Genomic DNA, 12527 nt, shown 5'->3' with positions numbered 1-12527 from the left:
GCTCCTGCCTCCTGCCCTCGGTCCCTTCCAGCCTGGCCTTGCTCTCTCCCTGCTCTTTGTATTCTGTCTTGACCCTCATCAATGGCACCTGACAGCCTTTCTATTAAGGTCTCTCAAGGCGAGATCATTCCCTCTGGCCTGGAGCCTCCTGTACTGGCTCCTGCATGTGCAAAAGCTGGGTCCTGTGGGGAAGAGCGCCTGGCCTGCGCCCTTGACTCTGTTCCTTCACTCCCTTCTCTGGACTCCCCTTGGGCTGAGGGCCATCCCAACTGGGGTATGGGGTTTGTAATAAGGGGCTGGGGTCCATCTAGTACTTTCTTTCAGGTGCCTGTTCTGGGCCTTAGCCTTTCTGGATTGAGTTAAGCCAGAGGCCCAGAGAGACTGAGCTGGAGCTGGGGTCCTGGACTTACCACGGCACGACAGAACTCCCTGGGCCTCAAACCCTCCCTGTAAATAAACGGTTCTGGCAAGCCTGGGCCAGATTCTCTGATTCCAGCCAGTCTTTGAATTATTTTTAAAAATGAATTAATTGCGAGTGTGTGTGTGTGTTTGTGTGTGTGATGTGAGGGTCCACGCATATTCCCCAGGGAAATGAGTGGTATCTGGGAGCTGGGAGACAAGGGCCGAAGCCCAGGGATCTAGGAATATTAAGGTTAGACCCATGAGTGGGGAGCTCCATGGGGAGCTGTAATCCGGAGTTTCGTTTCCTTCCAAGGCTCATTCCCCACCTTGTCTCACCTCCAGGTGGTGAACAGGAAGGGGGTAAAGGAGCACTGGGACTGCCAGGGTCCCCTCAAATGGTTCTTCTTGGTTTGTAAAAAATTGTGGCAAAATAAATATAATATAAAATTTCCATCTTAACTATTTTTAGGGTACAGGACTACAGTGTTAGGTATATTCACATTGTTGGGCTACCCATCTCCAGAACCTTTTCGTCTTACAAAACTGAAAGCCCACATCCATTACATACTAACTCGCCAGCCCCCAGCAGCCGCCGTTCTGCTTTCTGTCTTTGTGAATTTGACTCCTGTAGATAATCTCATATAAGTGGAATCATACAGTATTTGTTTTTTTGGGTCTGGCTTTTTTCACTTAGTATATTGTCCTCAAGTTTCATCCACGTTGTAGCCTAGATCAGAATCTCCTCATTTTTTAACGATGAATAGTATTCCACTGTATGTAGGTATCACATTTTGTTTTTGGTCCTTGTTTCTTGATGTGGGCCCATTTAGGCACCTCTTTCCCTGAGTACACATTCCCTGGTGCCTGGTTCAGCCCTGCTCGTCCTGGACATCTCACTGACTTGCCGGTCAAACCCCAGGTCCATACCCAGGACTCCAATTCAGGGATCTAGAAAGTGTCAGGGTCAGAGGGAGCACAGACCTCAGACTGGGAGGGCAGGGGAGCCAGGAAAGGCAAGTGGGAAAATGGGAGGGATGAGAAGACCAGGATTGGGAAGAAGAAAATAGAAATGTGATTTTTGTTTTTCGTTTTAAGATTTTATTTATTTGAGAGAAAGCGAGTACAAACGGGGGGGGGGGGTGGTGGTGGCGGGGCAGAGGGAAAAGCAGTCTCCATCCCAGGACTCTGGGATCATGACCTGAGCGGAAGGCAGATGCTTATGGACTGAGGCACCCAGGTGGCCCAGAAATGTGGTGAAGTTCAAGACACACTCCCTTGAGCAGACACATTTATATTGGAGTTCAGGGGCCCGGTTACCCCCGTATGGGGGTCCCTATATCCCTGGGAACTCGGCAGGGTGGAGCAGATCCTCCTTCTCATCACTGGTCTGCTGCCCTGTCGGGGTATCCAGCCACAGAACTCTGTGGAACATCCCTAAATCCAGCCATCGTTGAGATTCCACGAACCCAGAAGGGAAGCTTGTCGTGGGAGGCTGAGAACCCATGAACCCAAATTCACCCTTCTCAGAAATTTACAATCTGGGTGGGAAGATGAGACCAAGGCCCTTGTGTGGCCTTTCTTCTTTGAAGAGGGTTCCAGCTTTGGGAATCAACTGGTTGAATCATAAAACCAGAGATCTTTATGTAGTTGTGGAAGGGGGTCATTGCCTCTAGTGGTTTTGAAACTGTTTTAGCTCCAAAGTCTTTGGCTCTTATGGGGGAGCCAATGCACGGAGCTGAAGGGAGCAGAGCTCTGGTGGGGGCCGTGGGCTGGATTCCAGCTTCTCGGCGTCTCTAACTTGTGTTGCTTGGAGCACAACCAGAGGACCCATGATGGAGCCAGAGACCTAACTGTCAAAATGAAGAAAAGGATTGTTAGCAGTGAAATGACTTATCCAAGGTCACAGCTAAAGGAACCCCAGCATCCCATATTTTTCCCATTTTTAACACAATAACCTGCCTTTGAAATTTTTTCCAAGTTAGGCTCTTTTTTTTGCTTCTTTCTGCTCTTTTTTGACCATACTTTTTTCTCCTTTTTGAAAATCAACCTTCCCAACTTGAAATCTAGTGTTCTTCTTCAGTGTTGGAGCCTTTGTCAAGTTTTTTCCCTCTCTTCCTTTCTTCATGAAATGTTTATTGTCTACTATATGCATTTATGAGGATTTGGGATTAAGGCTCCCAATGATTAAAAAACTGAAAAAGTGTTTTGCCTGCCCAAGGAGCTCATGGTCCAGTTAAACAACAAAACAGGCATCCAAGGACTAAGCAGAGAACAACTGTCAAAGAGCCCAAGTCTGTGACTCACAAAGTATTGAGTTCCCAGGGACCTGCAGGAAGAGAAACTAGAAGGAAATGAGGTGTGACAGGGAAGATTTTCCTTGGGAGATGGGCTTTAAGTGAGACCCAGGGCTGATGCTCAGGCCCAGGGAGAGGAAGGTCGTGAACCGGGATCACCAACTCATTCAACAGACACTGACTGTGTGCCTTCTGTGTGTATGGTCTGGCTTGGGCCTTGGGGATTTACTGACCAGACAGCCATGGTCCCTGTCCTCATGGAGCTTACAGTTTAGTGGGAAGACAGACATTAGATTGTGGTAATCATGTGACAGATAACAGCCAACTTTTTCTGAAACCAGTATCAGTTATGGTTCTATTGGGCTGTGAGTTACAAAGGCTAAAAGACAGTGGCTTAAAGGAAACAGAAGTACATTTTCCCTCCCACAGAGTTTCGGAGGCCACAGTCCAGGGCTTGTGTGACAGCCATTCTGCACCAAGTGCCCAGGACCGCAGCCTCCTTTTATCGTGTGGGATTGCCCCACGTGACCTCTGCTCATGGTCTAAGAGGGCTGCTCTGTCTCGGCCGCCACTTCTGAAGGAATCGTTTTGGAAGCACTTCTGACTTGGTGAGTGTTCTCAGGAGCCTGCACGGCCTCTGTGGTGTTGGGCTTGTCTATCTGAAGAGACAAGGAATGCCTATCCTCTCAGTGACTCTTTCCCTACTCTGCCTCATGCCTGCGGGGGCCTTCAGCCAGGCTCAGTCCTTGCCCCTCCTGGGTAGAAGTATGGGCAAAAGGTGACCTATTTCCACATTTTTCTTTGACTGGACTGACTTCCAGTATTTCAAACCAGGACTCGGCCCATGTATTTGTCTGTTTGGGTTGCTATGACAAAATACCATAGACTGGTGACTTCAATGATAGACATTTATTTCTCAGCGTCCCGTAGGATGGAAGTCTGAGATCAGGGTGCCAGCCATGACTGGGTTCTGGTGAGAACTCTCTTCCTGTCTTCCTGCTATACCCTCACAGAGGAGAAAAAGCAGAGCGAGAAAGAGACACAGAGTGCTCCACAGTCACGACTTTACCAAAACATAATTATCAAAGGCCCCACCTCCAAATGCCTTCACATTGAGGGTAGGAGGCTGGGACTTCAACATATGAATTTGGGGGTGAGGGGGACACAATTCTACCCCTTAGCAGATTCAATGGGAATAGAACTGAGCCCACTGAGGTTGCTTCCACCACTCTGAGGGGTGGCCGGCTGTGGAGGGTGGCCCCTCAGGAGGTCGAATGAGGGTTGGCGGGAAGAGAGGAAGGGGTGTGTGTCCCAGATCCTGAGCACATGGAAAGAGCGGTGCCACTTGGAGTCAGCAATAGTTCCATCCTGATGGGGTGATGGCCAGTGCTGGGACACGGGACAGCTGCTTTTGCGGAAGGGAGAAGATGACTGTATGTGCCCACAGGCCAGGCTTCCTGTGTCCTGGAGACGGGAAGGGTAAACACAGATCCTGGTGCAGGGTCCTCACCACCCCAAGGCCTGTGGACAGTGCTGCAGAGGACATCAGAGAGGATGAGTGGCCTCACTGAAAGGGGGTGAACCAAGGCAGGGAACAGGGAGGAGATGTAGGGAATACTCTTGCTTACACCCTCCCTGCTCTGCCCCTTTCCTACTTCTCATCTAAAGGTACCGGGAGCCTGTCCTACCTCCCTGGAGAGAAAATGGGTAAGGCGACTAGGCACTAGATCTAAGGTGATTATGAAATGGGATCTGTTGTTGTCAAAGGCAAATTTTAGAGAGATGATACTAACGAGCATTATCAACTTAATGAACACCTGCTATGTGCTGGGCATTGTGCTAAGCACTTCACATCACATTTTAAAAAAATTAGTTATTTATTTGACAGAGAGATCACAAGTAGGCAGAGCAGTAGGCAGAGAAAGTAGGGGAAGCAGGCTCCCTGCTGAGCAGGGAGCCCCACTCGGGGCTCCATCACAGGACCCTGATATCATGACCTGAGCCGAAGGCAGAGGCTTAGCCCATGGAGCCACCCAGGCGCCCCCACATCACATTTTCTCATAGCAACCTAGGAGATAAGAGATAATATCCCCATTTCAAAGTTTTAAAACATGACATAGAATAACAACAACAAACTTGACTCTTAATTCCCCCCTCTGGTCGAAGTCTGTAGCATGGTATATAATAGTATTCATAGGTTGTCATTTTCATCAAATTGCTTCCTCAATTAGGGCTTAAAAAGCCTCCCAGAAGCTACTGGTCATTCCCAAACCTTTCTGTCAGTGTCTAAGGCCTTCCTCTCTTTGGCTCCCCACTCCCAAGACTCGCTGTAGCCGACTGATCTCTTTCCCCTGTTGGCTCCCTGGCACCCTTTGCTTCCTCCTCCTCTCCCACCCTGCCCCCACGACCTCCTGATCCATTTCATTCCTTCCTTCTGGTGTGTGCTCTTCTTTCTGCCCAAATGATTCCCACCCTTCAAGACACAGGTCAGGCTGCCCCTGACCTACTCCCACCCCCCCCAAGCTTTCTCCACAGGCAGTGAGACGTCTCTGTGCTAATTATCCACGGCCACAATTTAGTCTCCTTAACACAACTGCCAAATTGGAACCGAAGCTATCAGAGCTAGAGGAGACCGTAGAGACTTCTAGTGGAGTGTAATCACCTGAGAGCAGCCTTGGGCATAGAGCCATCCGGTGTTTGGATGGCATCCTCTAAAACCTCTTTGGTTGCTAGGGTTTTAAGGTACAATGTGCGTTGGTGGAGATCGCCGGCGGTGCAATATCCGCCTCCCACCGCTAGATGGCAGAATTGCAGCGGCATGCCTCTGGACGGAGAGGGATTCCCAGCCTGGGCTGGAAGGAACCTGCCGAAGTCACTTAGTCCATCTGTGCCTTCAGGAAAACGAAGGATTTATTCACTTTCAAAGGCCCCCAACTGTTAGCTTGCTTTAGTAACCCCACAAAATTTTGCAATGAGGGATCAAAGAGTGGGCACTGTTCTGGACCCATTCAGCAAGCTCCCAAGTCACATCCATGCTCAACGCCTTCAGCTCCATAGGCTGCAGAATGAGGACGATGAGCTCATCTTTAATCCCCTCCAGTTCTCTCCTTCTGGTCGTCTAGAACTCGACCAATTTCTTGCTATTTTCAACTTTTGTCCACTTGCTCTATTTTTCACTGCTATTTTGCATACACTTTTAGAACCCTTCGTGGTAGAAAGCATTCACTCAGAAAACCTATGGAGTGCACAGTAGTAGGTGCTTGAGAGATTGAAAAAAAAAAAAAAAAGGAATAAAGTTACCATGGTCTTCTACTCCATAAGTTTACACTCTCCTGGAGGACAAACGAACTACGTGTGAAAAAGTTAAACCATGTCAAAAGACAAACTAGAAGAAAGGACACCAGGCAGTGTAAGTCTATCAGGGAGAGGCCTGGGACCAGAGCGCTCGGAGCTCGCGGGGAGAAATAGTCAAGGAGGGTTTCATAGAAGAGGTGTGGCAAGCTTGGATGGGATAGAAATAGGTAAGAACCCAGAGAAAGATGCTAGACAAGAGGTGCAAGGTGTCTCCTGCACCAACTAGAACCACAGTCTCTTGTCTTTTAGGATTTGGCATATTAAGAAGAAAAAAAAAAGGATAAGAGGAGAGTGAGAAAAAGAACTGGAGAGAGTGGGATGAGAGGCAAGGAGAAGGGAAGACAGATAGAGGATGGAAGGGTGAACAGTGACCACACTCTAGAGCAAAGCACACCATTTCAGAGGTAGAGAAGAGACGTTAAATCAACCTAAAGGTAAGCTGGGAATGTACTTTCTTTTCTTCTCTTATCCGGTAGAAGCGCAGAATTATGTATGTTTAGGGTTGGAAGGGAACTCTAGTTCAAACTCTTCATAAAACTCTTATAAAATGATTGCCCAGGAGCTCCTGGATGGCTTAGTTGTTTAAGTATCTGACTCTTGATTTTGGCTCAAGTCATGATTTCAGAGTTGTGAGATCAAGCCCCAAGAGAGGGTCCTCACTAGGCCTGGAGCCTACTTCCAAATTCTCTCTCTCCCTCTGCCCCAGCCCCCTCTAAAAAAGTAAAAATAAAAAGAATTAAAAAATAAAATGATTGCCCATTGTTCAATTGAATACATGCCATGAAATGAGACTCACCACCTCCCAGAGTAACTCACACCATATGAGATAAACTCTCGCTGATATTCTTCATAAAAGGAATCTGGTATTTACATTCCTGAGATTTCCATCGACTGGTCCTGGATTCGTCTTCCAAAGTAACCCAGAAAATATGTAAGAACATTCCCCATGATACAATTTGCCATTTCTTCTTTCCTCAACTGAGTACCTGCCAGCAGGTGCTTTGTTCCAGGTCCAGATTCTTAGATCCGTTTAATGTGACCAGTAGATGTCTGACTTGTTCTACCGGGGGCTCAGCTCTCTCTTAGCAATGTACTTTCACACTTTAGAGTCTAAAGTTAATATCCCAGAAAAGATGGAACCGAGGTCAAAATTGACAGCACAAAGGACTGTGCCCTTCCTGTTCTTCTTGCTCGGAACATAAACAGCATATTTTCATTAATTCTAACATTCAAACAATTTCACTTCCTTTTGGACTTACCTCTTCTTGGCTTTGCTCTCACAGCCCCACGCCACAACTTGACATTCACAACCAGCCCCTGGCTGTCCTCCTTTCCACCTTTCTGGATAAGAACCTTGCAGAATTAACCTTTCCTCATCTCCAACATAAGCACCTGCTGGCAGGTACTCAGTCGAGGAAAGAAGAAATGGAAAATTGTATCATGGGGAATGTTCTTACATATTTTCTGGGTTACTTTGGAAGACGAATCCAGGACCAGTCGATGGAAATTTCAGGAATGTAAATACCAGATTCCTATTATGAATCTTCGGAGCCCCTTCCCCACCTGTTTCCTTAGTTAGTTGTTTGCGATTTGCTTTTGAACACCTTCCCTTCCTCTGGCAATAGGAACAGAGATTCTTAACCATAAGGACCCCTGTGGGCACACTCATGTTCTTTTTCCAGGAAGAAGATTTGTGCTTTACATCACATGGTCAAAGGGGTCAGAGACCCACCAGAGGTTAAGGACCGCTGTTTCAGAGCCTTTGTGGGATTCTGTTTATCTGTCTCCTGAATGTTTTGACATTGCATCTGGTGTGGCCATAGTTCCTCTGGGGCTACCATGACCCCGTAGGATAGCTCATCCCCTTCTCACAGGACTCTCTTCACTTCCGCCTCTCTCCCTGAGTCATCTTGGGTTTAGAGAGGCCATTCCACCTTTTACTTCCTCTGCAGCCCCACTTGTAACTGAATAAATGTTCCTAACATTCTAAGCTGGATCTGCATGAGTGTGCCCACCCCCCACCCCCCACCCCATCCCCAGCTGGAGCTCATTGAATTTCTGCAGTCACCTCTCCCTTCCTGTATCACAGCTTCCGTTGACAAATGACGGTGAATCCCACCCAGCTCATCAATTTCTGGTCCTCCCCAAGAGAGTGGTGTGCACTTTCTACAAAAACATAGTCCTTTTGCATTTATATAAATCTTATATGGTGCGTCTGGCAACCAAGGGCCACAGTCAGTGTAGGCAAAGGGGGTTGGGGCTGTCGGTGTCTAGTTTTCTCTGTGGCACTGGAGACTTTGGTCCTAGCACCTGAGGACGGAAACAGCACCTGTGGCTGGGCTGGGCTCTGGGCTGCCTCAGCCTTCCAGCCCTCAGGGCTTCAAAGGAGATTAGAAGAAGAACCCCCTGGGCCCTGCCCCTTCTCTCATTCCCTCCCCACCCACACTCTGCTCTGCACTCAGCTCCGCTGTGCCTGACATGTTGTGGAGAAGCCAGGGTCAAATACCCAGTGTTAAAAGCCTGGTACCAGTTGGAATGTGAAGAGTTTCACCAACATTTACTTAATGCATTTTATTGCTGGTACTGCAACTTTCCATTTGACTTAAGATCTCGTCTTTGTGATATTTTGCCAGCATCTCCTTTCTTATAATGGCAGCTGGCATTTTGCTAGGCCTTTGGGGTTAATGAAATGAAATAGAATAGGGGCACCTGGGTGGCTCGGTTGGGGAAACATCTGCCTTCAGCTCAGGTCATGATCCCAGGGTTCTGGGATGGAGCCCCACGTCAGATTCCCTGCTCATTGGAGAGCCTGCTTCTTCCTCTGCTGCTCCCCTTGCTTGTGCTCTCCCTCTCTGTCAAATAAATAAATAAAACCTTAAAAAAACAAAAAAAGAAATGGAATAGAATCTGGTCCTTGCCCTCGAGGAATATCAAGACTGATAGGTAAGCTAAGACATGTGTTGTGCACAAATAAAAAAATATCAAGCAGAAGGCAAAGGCTTATAAGAGAAAGAGATACTAGCAAAGAGGTGGGGGAATTTGAAAAGGAGACACAGGCTGATTTCCGTTTAGGAGATCAGAGAAGACTCTTGGGAGGAGGAGCTGGCATGGAAAGCATAGAGGCTGGGGGTGATTTTGATTCATACTTGGAAGCAGTAGAGCAGTGGTTGTAATATTGTCTCAGGGTCTCAGGAGCTGTGTGACCTCTGGCAAGTTTCTCATCCTCTCTGAGCCTCAATTTCCCAATTTACAAAATGGAGATAATAGTAGTACTGACCTCACTTGTTTATTTGGAGATGACTTAATGGACATGTTTGTTTTATTAGGAGATGAATTAATGAATGTTTATTAGGAGATAAATTAATGAATGAATACGTATAAAGCCCTTAAAACAGTATCTGTCACATACTAAGGACTCAGTAACTATTAGCTCTGTAGGGGAGAAGGATAGTCTAGGCAGAGGGAACAGCTCTAGCAAAAGAAGGAAAATGAAAGAACTATTTTTCTTCTTTAAAATTTTAATTCCAGCATAGTTAACATACGGTGTCATATTAGGTTCTGGTGTCTGATGTAATGATGTAATGCTTCGCCTCCATACAGCACCCAGTACTCATCACAAGTGTACTCAGGAGCTATTATTCTTACGGGAAACCCCCAAAGAATAAAAATACTCGGCGAACGAATGGCGAGGAAACACTGCCCATTATAATTGCAACTGCCTTTGTTGCACACCTACCTTGTGCAAATGCTCTTCTGTGCTTCATCCTGGGACAGGTGTGATGATCCCCACTTTACAAACAAGGAGACTGAGACTGGCAGAGACCAACTCCCACAAGGGCACTTAATGAACCACCAGAAGCTTCAGGAATTGGGCCCACATCCACTTGTTAAGCCTGGGTGAAGCCTGAGTTGAGTTTCCAGCCCTAGCCAACCCCCCCCGCCTTCCTTGGATCCCTCCTTCCCACCCCTAAGTCCCTCACCCCATGACATATATACAAACCTGCCAGCCATTTAAATTTTTTAAAAAAATTATTTATTTATTTTCTGCCAGGCGGTTAAAAAAAAAAAAAAAACCAGCATGCAACAAAATCCAAAATACCAAGGGGATTTGGAGTCTAGAACTGACCGGAGACCCATTCCAGGGAGCAGACCTCAGGAGAAATGGGGCATGCTACTCGAGGCTCCACTGGGGAAGTGGAATCAGGGGACGCCTCCCTGGTGACCCTGTCCCTCTGGTCCTTCCTCTGTGGCATCTGGGGCATCTGGTTGAGTCTTGAGGGCTGCTGGGGGAGAGGCGGAACATGAGAAGAGCATTCTAGGGGAGATGGTGGAGGCAGGGAGTCACTATGTGATGTGATTTGCTGCTTCGGTGGATAGGTTACTAAATTTCTTTTTTTCTGCAGATTTGGTTTTTTTTTTTTTTTTTTTTTTTTGGAGTCGTCTTGATACATAATCACTCCAGCATTTTTTATTTGCTTTTTTTTTCTATACTGATTCAAAAATACAATTAAAAAATTGCCACAGATTAACTGGACTAAACGTCTTACAACCTGTGTAGCTTAGTTCACGTGCCTTTGACAATTTCATCACGAGCTCCTCTCTCATTTTCTGCCATGCTACAGTTAGTTTCTGAGGGACTTTGAGAGTTCTGTCCCCTTGCCTCAAAGGACATCCAGGGTCCCTGGCCAGAGTGTCCCAAATGTCCATTAGCAATCACCTTTCTATGGGGGTAGACATTGAATGGTTCTGGGATGGCTTGTTAATGGAATGTTTGGGCACTAACGTCAGAACGGCAGGTTTTGGAGTTGAGGACTACGGTTTATCCGTGAGTGGCCTCGGGCAAGTGACTGTCCCTTTCTGTATCTCAGTGTTCTCATCTGAAAAATGGGGATTCAAAACCATCCCCATCTCTTATGGGGTTCTGTGAGGATTTTACAAGGTCATAAGCATGCAGCATTTAGCGCGGTGGCTGTCCCATAAGAAACCGTCAATCACCGTAAGCTACCAAGTTGTCACCACTCCACCCTCTCAGCTACGAGGTCGTCGGCACTCCGTCATCTCCACTTCTTCAGTGGATTGACCAGTAAGAACTCGGAGGCAATAGGAAACACATTGCATTTTGTGATCTGGGAGATGGAAAGCTCCAGAAACACAGGGCATTCATTCAGTAGGATGGTCCCAGGTAAGGTGTCACCACATACAAAATCCCCAGAGCATTTAGAGGGTGGGGGAGGGTGCAGAGTTCCCAGGGAAAGACCAAAGAAACAGGATCAGGAGGACAGGTGAATGGTGGTTGGAAGAAACTAGGTAGGGATAGGGAAATACAGCCCATGGGGGGGTCACAGGTGTGGGCCCGAGAGGGGAGAAAATGCAGCAAGAGCGGCGGTGAGGTGGGTTCAGGGAGGGAGGGCCAGAGTGGTCATGGAGAGCTCCTTTCCCGGGGTCCTCCGTGTGAGTGAAGGAGGCATGGGCTCTCCTCTTTCCACCTTCCTTAGGCCTCCTGGCTTCCAGGCCAGGGCTGAAGACTGCAGGTCCTCCTGGGCTGAAAATAGCCAGAGCCACGGGGAAGTGAGCTGTACTGCTGATCAGCTCACAGTCATCCCACTCTTTGTCATCCTTTCAGGGAAAACTTGAATCCCAGGGGCCCTCTGTTAGGCCCAGACCTTGGTCTAGTGCCCAGGTTTTTCCGGTGTGGCTGCCGTATCTCAGAAGTCAGCCGGGCATGGCTGGGGACTTCTTATAATAGTCAAGACAGGAAGTGGTCAGGACCTGGAAATAGAGCAGCTCTAGGCCCTGGGAGGGTAGGGAAAGGGCTTTTTCTTGGGGTAGGGGGAAGGCTTTGTGTGCCTTCTTGGGCCCTAATTCATTTGCATAGACTTCCTGAACTTGATCTGGACTGCAGGGACCCTATGGATAACTTTTTCTTTGTGGACTTCCCAATTTTATTTCAGAAATGGGCAATATGTTTTATTCCAATAGGAATTTATTCCATTAACATAACAATGCCCACTTGAAACATTTTGGACGTGTCTGCCATTCTATACCCACACTTAAAGGAAGGCAGACAATGGCTTGTAGAATAAGATCAACCTGTTTTTCAATCCAGCTTTGCCACTTAACTGGGTCCTTTTGGGCAAATTCCTCCTTCTCTCTGAGCCTCCATTTTTTTTACTGGTAAAATCAGGTTTTCCATGCCTATCTCCTGCTGACTAAATAAAGTACAAAAAATTCTTAGCATAGTATTTTACTTATAGTAACCACAAAATAAATGGCAGCTGAAATAATAATAATAATAATAATAATAATAATAAAATTGCCTCTTTACCCCTCCAAACCTTAGTGTCTGCCTCTGTAAAAGGAGCTATTATGAGATTAAGGAAGATGATCAATTAAAGAAGGAGCTATATAAAAGAGGAGGGTATATATGTTTTATACTATACATTATATATACGCCCAAGGTCTGCATGGATTAGAACA

At 47.1% G+C, this 12527-nt stretch overlaps 1 protein-coding gene across 5 annotated transcripts in view; it reads left to right on the top strand.

Annotated features, from left to right (window-relative positions):
* The window catches only part of MYL4 (myosin light chain 4), a 29127-nt gene extending 28632 nt beyond the window's left edge, over positions 1 to 495 (top strand). For all 5 annotated transcript variants that reach the window (XM_044247694.1, XM_044247695.1, XM_044247693.1 and 2 more), the window contains one exon: positions 325 to 495. The gene's annotated coding sequence lies outside the window, so the exon portion shown is untranslated. The remainder of the gene's footprint in view (positions 1 to 324) is intronic.
* The last annotated feature ends 12032 nt before the right edge of the window (positions 496 to 12527 follow it).

Source organism: Neovison vison, chromosome 5 (genome assembly GCF_020171115.1).
Source record: "Neovison vison isolate M4711 chromosome 5, ASM_NN_V1, whole genome shotgun sequence".
Taxonomy (NCBI): domain Eukaryota; kingdom Metazoa; phylum Chordata; class Mammalia; order Carnivora; family Mustelidae; genus Neogale; species Neogale vison.
This window is presented reverse-complemented; position numbering and strand designations above follow the sequence as displayed.